We start from the raw sequence: 8,193 nt of genomic DNA, 5'->3' as shown, positions 1-8,193 counted from the left end.
GGATGCATTGCATGATAACATTTAAATAAAAAGGTCCCATCCAAATCTCTGCCCTTGAGCCACCTATAGGATAACATCTGGCCAAATAAGAGTTTAATCCGACCATGTGTATGAATGCAGTATGAGCCAGAACCATGACAAGTGTTTATCTCACTTTGATGCCAGTGACCACTAAGCCATTATCGGATGACACATTTAAAATGGTGGGAGACTCCTTTTAGCATCGCTCAATGAGAAACAAAGTTCACATTTCCCTGTGGTGTTCTTCTCCACACACACTGCAGGCAGGTCCAGGAGGTTGTTGGGGGCAGCAGGGTTCTGTCAGCGAGACTATTCATTGTGCTCTTTGGGGGCCTTGATTGAGGATATCCTCTAAACAATTGCTGTTGGTGTCGAAACTGGTTCAAAGTTTTCAGACGTATATTCTTCCTCCCAGCCATCTCAAGAGGCTCCGAGCAGTGAACAATTGCATTTATTGCTCTAAAGATTATTCTTCATGTCTTGTTAAAATGCAGATCCACAGGCTTCCTTTATATATAGGAGAGTCTTTCCAATACAGTGTCACAACTTAATGAATGTTGCTTTATGTGTGTTTTTCTGGATCGGGGGGACACTTATCTCCTATGAATCTCTCTGGCAAACAAAGGCTAACTGCGATTATTCTGCAGCAAACTCAAGAGTTGAAGGGAAGTGCACAGTGCAGCTTAATTATATGTCGGAAAAACCGGGATGGGAGCTTATACGTCCTTCTGAAGAGTCAGCTTTGTTGTTGGTAAAGGGGGGTTTAAGTTAGTAGCTGCTCTAAAAGGATTTTTTTTTAAAATCAGGATTATGTCTTTTTCAGAAGTAAAGTATTTCACTAAGCAAAGATAACACGAAGAAAACACCATGTGTCTGCTAAGAAAGCTTTTGTTGCTGCAATGGACGTTAGACTACTGCGGAAGTCTGCCTCTTTCCTCCTTCAGAGCAGTCTGTGCAGACATATTGTAGTATTATTTTGACAGGGAGAAATCAGGCCTTAGATGAGTCACCTTTCACCTCTGCATTATGGACCGCCGCCCTAAGACGGAGGTAGAGAGCAGGAGAAGGAGCCAAGCGGAGAGCAATCAGAGCCCTGCCCCGGTGGACTGATATTGTCAGTACTAATGTTGCAGGTCATTCCACCACTTCCTCCCGCCGCATGTTGGGAGGGAAACAATAGTCCCGAGAGTGTCCGCTGCTGAGAGGAGAGTGGAACACTTGCCCACACACTCATCTGCTGTCAGTGATATTGGTTCTGCTGGACATCAGCAGGCAGGGTCACCCAACTCTGATTTACAATAATGGAGGTTACTTTCTTGTAATGAAATGTTCAATATTTTCCATATTGTAAGGTTTGCTCTTGTTTAATTTCCATCATATGAAAAAGTTATCTTAAACCAAAGGTTTAACTACTTGCTTTTTTTTTTAGCTTTCAACCGCGTCTCCCGGCCTTCATCAGCAAATGATTAGGTGCCGTCACATCACCTAAATGTAGTGAATTAACTTTCCCAAGGTCAAGAATTAACTTCCATGCTGAAGTTTAATTATGTTATTTTTGTTAAGCTAAGGTTGGTAATCTTGAGAAACTAGTTCCGATTAAGCTAGATTTTCAAAATGATCCATCCTAAAAACGAAGTTTAAATCTCTTTCCCAAAGAAAGTAGCTCGCAGCACTAGCTCCAAACGTTGCTAAATCTAGCAAGAAAGTGGCCAAGCAATGGCAACAGTGACAGCCACTCCCCCAAAAGTACCATTATGAACAAGGAACATGGCTATTGTTTGTACTCACAGCTGTCAACGTGCCAAATGAAATGATTGGAACTAAAGGTTGCATTTGCCTTACTTCATCATGTTTTCGATAAACCACTGATGCAGAAGAGGAAGTTTTAATTTCAGTGAGGTGTGTGAGGCCTTTCTGCTCTCTGTGACGATTCCTGATGTGACTGCAGAAGCTCATTCAGCTCCAAACATTTTGAATTTAAGGAGTGCAGTGGGACAGACAGGCTGAGTGGACTGGTTCATAGTGGGGGACGGCCAGGCTGAGTGGACTGGTTTATAGTGGGACAGACAGGCTGAGTGGACTGGTTTATAGTGGGGGACAGACAGGCTGAGTGGACTGGTTCATAGTGGGGGACAGACAGGCTGAGTGGACTGGTTTATAGTGGGGGACAGACAGGCTGAGTGGACTGGTTCATAGTGGGGGACAGACAGGCTGAGTGGACTGGTTTATAGTGGGGGACAGACAGGCTGAGTGGACTGGTTCATAGTGGGGGACAGACAGGCTGAGTGGACTGGTTTATAGTGGGGGACAGACAGGCTGAGTGGACTGGTTCATAGTGGGGGACAGACAGGCTGAGTGGACTGGTTTATAGTGGGACAGACAGGCTGAGTGGACTGGTTCATAGTGGGGGACAGACAGGCTGAGTGGACTGGTTCATAGTGGGGGACAGACAGGCTGAGTGGACTGGTTCATAGTGGGGGACAGACAGGCTGAGTGGACTGGTTCATAGTGGGGGACAGACGGGCTGAGTGGACTGGTTTATAGGGGGACAGACAGGCTGAGTGGACTGGTTTATAGTGGGGGACAGAAAGGCTGAGTGGACTGGTTTATAGGGGGACAGACAGGCTGAGTGGACTGGTTTATAGTCTTTTTTCCTCGGTCATTATACATTTGCATTTTCCTGCATCACGTAACCCACTCAGTAAATTGTGGCTTCTCGACGCCGACAGTCCGTTAATGTTGCCGTTGCCTAGCAGCCGTCTTCTTTTGACTTAACCACTTGAACGCCAAGCACATTGTGTACACGGCTTCACATGTTGTAACAACAATCTCACAAGTTCCATTTGAAGGCAGCATATAGCGTAATAACTTGCTGCACCCTCCACGTCCATAAACCTTTCTGGTCATTGTCGGGTTTTTTGTTTTATTGTCCGAATCAAATTTAAATAATTGATTTTCAGTTATATGCACAGGCTGCAAATAAAAAGGAATCGTTGGTTTGGACATCAGGGCTCTGTGGTGTGATGTTGTTCCACTACGCTGACATTTAATGCACATTAAATTGTAGCCTTTTTACATTAAACCCATTGAAAGTAATTCTCATAGTAAGTGTACCATAACCTAAAATATATATATATATTAATATCGGCCTACAAATAGACTTATCAGTCGAACTCTATGTACAAGCACACACACACACACACACACACACACACACACACACACACACACTACAGTGTCTGGCCAGTGCTTGTTTGGCTGCTGCAGAGGACTGAGGTTGCTCATTGCTCTCCCACTCCACCCATCAATGGAAAACAATCGTAAAAAATCGGAAGCAGCCTATCAAAGTCTGCTGTCCCATGAAAAGGGCCCGCAGTGCGTGTCCGAAGGCAATTACTCCGAAACTGCAGGGTTGAACAAGAGGCAGTGAGGGGGCGGAAGGTGTCTGCCCTGTCAAACAGTTGAGCTACAGCACCATAAGGCTCTGTTTAGGGCTAAGTGTGATGGAGGGGAACTGTATCGCAATCTTCCTATTTGCCCCATGGTATCCTACACTAATGCTCACCAGATGGGGATGAAGATCGGGGAAAGCGCAGCTGAGGACTTTGACGTATTAATTTACGTTCAGATGAAACTTTATACCGGCCTATCATTACTTTTAATAAGTAACCACACCAGTCAGAGGTGGTTGCTTCATACTTTCCTATATATCTCTTTTATATATAAAGGATTCCAATAATATAAAAAAATTATGACAGTTCTTTGATCGCAGACACTCTGCACCTACTGATCTATAGTCACTTATAGGCTGATTATGCCTATTTATGTAGAGATTCAGCCTTTTCCGTCCATGTAAGCATGGTTGTTTTTTTTTCGCTACATGGTTGTCCTTACATCAGAACCCAGTGCCCTTGTACATTTTCAAAATGTCCTATATCCACAGAATGTTATGAATGGTCAAGAATTTACTTTATCTACATACGATTTTTTAATTGTTTTACGTATTTGTTTAATGTTACTCTGAGATTGGTTCAGCAATGCTTTTCCCATACAGGAATGACAATAAGCATCAGCTGAGCACGGCGGGTCATCTGGGCCCCGATTGATGATAAAAGCTGGCACTGACCCGGAGCCCAGGGCCCCACAGGGAGGGCCTTGGCAGGGTCGAGCGCTCGGACCTTTTTCCGTTCTGGTCCTCTATGACATCTTCCTGCCTGTGGGGGCCTCTGGGAGCCATTGAGTGGGACTCCGGCGGGCCCTCGGAGCTGCAGGATAAGCTCACACAGCAGCTTCTAATTAGGCTTCAGCACTGACAGGTGGATGGAGACTGGAGGGGTTGGGAAGCTTTATGCAAGTGTGCAGTTATTTGTCCTGCCCCAGAGGACTGCTAGTGCAATAACTTTCTTCCAGAGGGGTGTACCCCCAAACGTCAGCTCAGGGGTGATTTAAAGGATTCAGTTTAATCATAACTGTGTTGTCAAATCTGCGATAAATCTCCCGGCTGGCTGTGACTCGGCTGTTGCACCACACACTGGGATAATAAGTAACGAGTGCTTTTGTAAGGAATGGTTATGGCAGAAATACAGAGGCCCTGTAGGTATCGTAAAGTATTGTAGTGTGCATGGATATGCTATTCTCAACATAAACACAAACAGAGACGTGTCGGATGCACAGATGACGCACAGCTTTGTATGTACGCGTATGTATGTATACATCAACATGTATGTTGCAGTGGTAGAAATCCAAAATCCAGAAATCCTAAATCAACCATTACACCTTTCAGCTGAATCCTGTTTTTGCATGTTTTGCCCACTAACCATAAATTGTACACACTTAAAGGAGGCATATCATTTTAATCAGGAGAGACAAGTGAATGATTAGTAGTTAACATTTATTGTGACAGATGATGCATGAATGAGTTACACAGAAATTCTTTGGCGCTTGAACTCGATGAGATTTGTGATCGAGTTGTGATTGCCCTGAGCTGCAACAATATAAATCCCCCCGTGGAGTCCAGACACTGGTGGTGATGGTGGCTGATGAGGTTGATAGAATGATGAGTTGATGAAGTTGATGAAGCTGATGAATCTGCGAATATTCGGAGATGGGGAGGTGGAGGGTTGCGTAACAGCAGCATGAACGTACTGAAGGTAGAGAGACAATCATATTTAGGAGAGACAGCAGCAAGATGATAGGCCAACGATGTCACTGTTTCATTGTGTTATTGGATAGAAGAGACCAGCTGATATCATGATTGACAGCCCCAAACAATAACAGCAAGGAAATAATGAGTGAGCATGCATGAAGAGTGATTGGTAGATGTTTGAGAAATAAACTACGGGCTTAGGCATGCAAGAGTATAGTCTTCCTGTCTGAACTTACACTAGACCTTCGTGCTCATTTTCAGGTTAATGTTTGAATTTGGGGTTTCTACTAGAACATGTTTACTTGCTTTAATGTTTAAAAAAACACTTTTTTTTTGTGAAAAAAGTCTGCTCTGATTGGTTTGTGGGACAAATATGGTGTACCTTTGCAAAGGTAGTTCTCAAGCCGTGGGTGGTGTATTCTAATGAGCCTGCAAGTGACATAAGAAGGGGTGCCAAATCCGATTGGCATGTTAAATCACATGTCTATCTAATCTAGACAGCTCACAAAAAACTGGCAGGGTTGTCTTATTTCGTTTCTGGGTTGGTAGGTACTCCAGATACACAATTTTAAATTAAGTGCACAAACACTGAAAACTGTATGTCTCCTTTAAATATATAGTTCAACTTTTTTTTCCTCCCCGTTAAAGGTTTTTTTGGGGAGTTTTTCCTGTTCCGATGTGAGGGTCCTGGGACAGAGGATGTCGCATCTGTACAGATTTAAAGCCCTCTGAGGCAAATTAGTGATTTGTGATTTTAGGCTGTACAAAATAAATTTAATTGAATTGAATCGGACATTTAGGGAAATACACTTATTAGGTTTGTTCTTGAGAGTTACATTATAAGATCGCAATACTGTGCAGTAAGCAATATGCTGCAGTTTCACAAGAGTGTCGGAGAACTACGGTGGCTTTTAGGTAACGTAAAAAGGCAAAAGTCCCTCTCTAGAGCCAGTGTTCAGTTGTTCCGTTCTGGGCTACTGTAGAAACATGGAGGTGCAACATGGTGGAGTCTGTGAAGAGGACCAGCTCCCTATGTAGATATGAAGGGCTCATTTTGAGCTAAAGAAATAACAATGATTCTTAGTTTCAGGTGATTATAGAAAATATAGATATGAATATTATTTTCCAATTTTGCTCATAGATCCCCGTAATGCTACACACAGGCCCTTTAACATTGCTATTTTTATTTACTGCAGTGTTTTACATTTTTTCAATTCATTCTACTACTTTTATTTTTGCCACATTGTGTGATCGTTAATGTTAATGCAGTGCAGATTTCTCAAATCAATCTGCTGGCGGTCCTTTGAGCACATCTTTAAGTCCTCTGAACACTTTTTCCGTTGCTTTTCAATTTAAAAAAATAAAAGCGTATTTCTATCTGTTTCTGCGTGTACACTGATTGTATAACATTAATTCATCAGCAGCTGTTTGTCTGAACACAGGGTGCTAGGTGATATTAGCTGTGACTGATCAACACCACATGTGGATCCCAACATGGGAGATTTACTACCAGAGCAGAGTCCTGCCAAAGATCAGCCCTCAGATTTTTTTATTTTCCTGGATACCGGTTCCAAATGTCCACGACTTTGAATACAATGTTATTCATGGAAACACAAAATAAGTTGCATTCAGGAAAACCAGATTCCGTGTTTGACTTGTCAAACATTTAAGAACTTATACACGCAATTTGTTTTTGCTCAGCTCCAACACCAAAGTCTAAACTCTGCTTCTTCCTGTCCGTGGTTGATCTTGTTGGCACGGCTCCAGTAATGCGCTACACCCCCCTGATGGTCCCCATGAGTAATCATCAGTCACCACAATAGATCCAACACCACTAATTTGTGTCCTTCCTGTTTTGCTTTTACCTTTTCCCAGAGTTGACTCTGATTCATGCCTTCCTAACTGGCACTGTGCACCTACCACCCTGACAGGGCTCTCTGTGGCCACACACTGCTGGGGTATAACCCTTCCAGAGAGAGACCCGCTGAGGAAGAGATTGATTACTTCCTCTGCCGAGATTCCTTGGCAATGCTCAGATGGAGGGGGCAAACCTGCATTGGAATTCCCCGTATAGGTTTCCTCCTCTGAGTGGTTCGGATGCCATTAAGGGTTAAGTGGTTTGTTCTTTGCTGTCCTCATTTACATGAACTCCACATGCGTTTTACAACCTTTTAAAAAGGGTCCATACACACAAATTACATTCCATGACATAAACACTTACCCACCATTAGGTTGTTTTGGTTTTATCCATCCAGGTTTGATACATCTGGCTATGAGATTCCTGCTCCCACCCAATACAGAAGCTATGATAGTCCACAGAACAAGCTTATCAAACCTTTTCTTACGGACAATTTCTTCATTAGAAAGTACTTCACCTGAAAAATGTGTTCGGCGGAGTGTCCGGAGTAATGTGGACACTGTCTCTGAAGAGACATGCTGCTGCTGTGTTGCAGAAATCTCAAGAGATAGATATCTCAAAAGCTATGGAGCTAAATCCAGGTCAAAAGTTTTGTTCATTTGAAAAAAAAATGTGAACCTGAAAGTTCAAGTTGTGGTCTTGAACATTGAAAAATACAGCAATGTATTCAAAATAAAAATAAGTGAATGAAAAGTTTTTTTGGGTTGAATATAATTTTGATTCAGTTCTGGAATTTTTTCGAATACATTTTTTTTTTCATTTTTCACTTTCATATATATTTTGGTATTTGAGTTCTTATATTTTCAGATTCAAATCTTTTTTTTTTCGGTTTCAAATCTTTTTTTCACTTTCAGGTTGTTTTTTTCAGTTCAGATCGTTTTTTTTCAGTTCAGACTTTTGACCCTGATCTAACGTGGGGGGTGTGGTATCAACTGAGAGGGACGTGTCATCATGAGTGACAACATAACAAATAACTTCAGACAATGATGCAAACTTTCATGGGGGTTAGTCTCATCAGAATCTTACACCCAATACAGTCACCCATATAAGAGGATAGGCACCAAGAGCATCTGTATGTCTCTGACAGATCCATCTGTCCAGTAGTCAT

This window comes from Anarhichas minor, unplaced genomic scaffold, assembly GCF_050575085.1.
Source record: "Anarhichas minor isolate MPS153535 unplaced genomic scaffold, ASM5057508v1 ptg000023l, whole genome shotgun sequence".
NCBI lineage: Eukaryota > Metazoa > Chordata > Actinopteri > Perciformes > Anarhichadidae > Anarhichas > Anarhichas minor.
The sequence above is the reverse complement of the archived record's forward strand: the minus strand, read 5'-3'. Positions refer to the sequence as shown.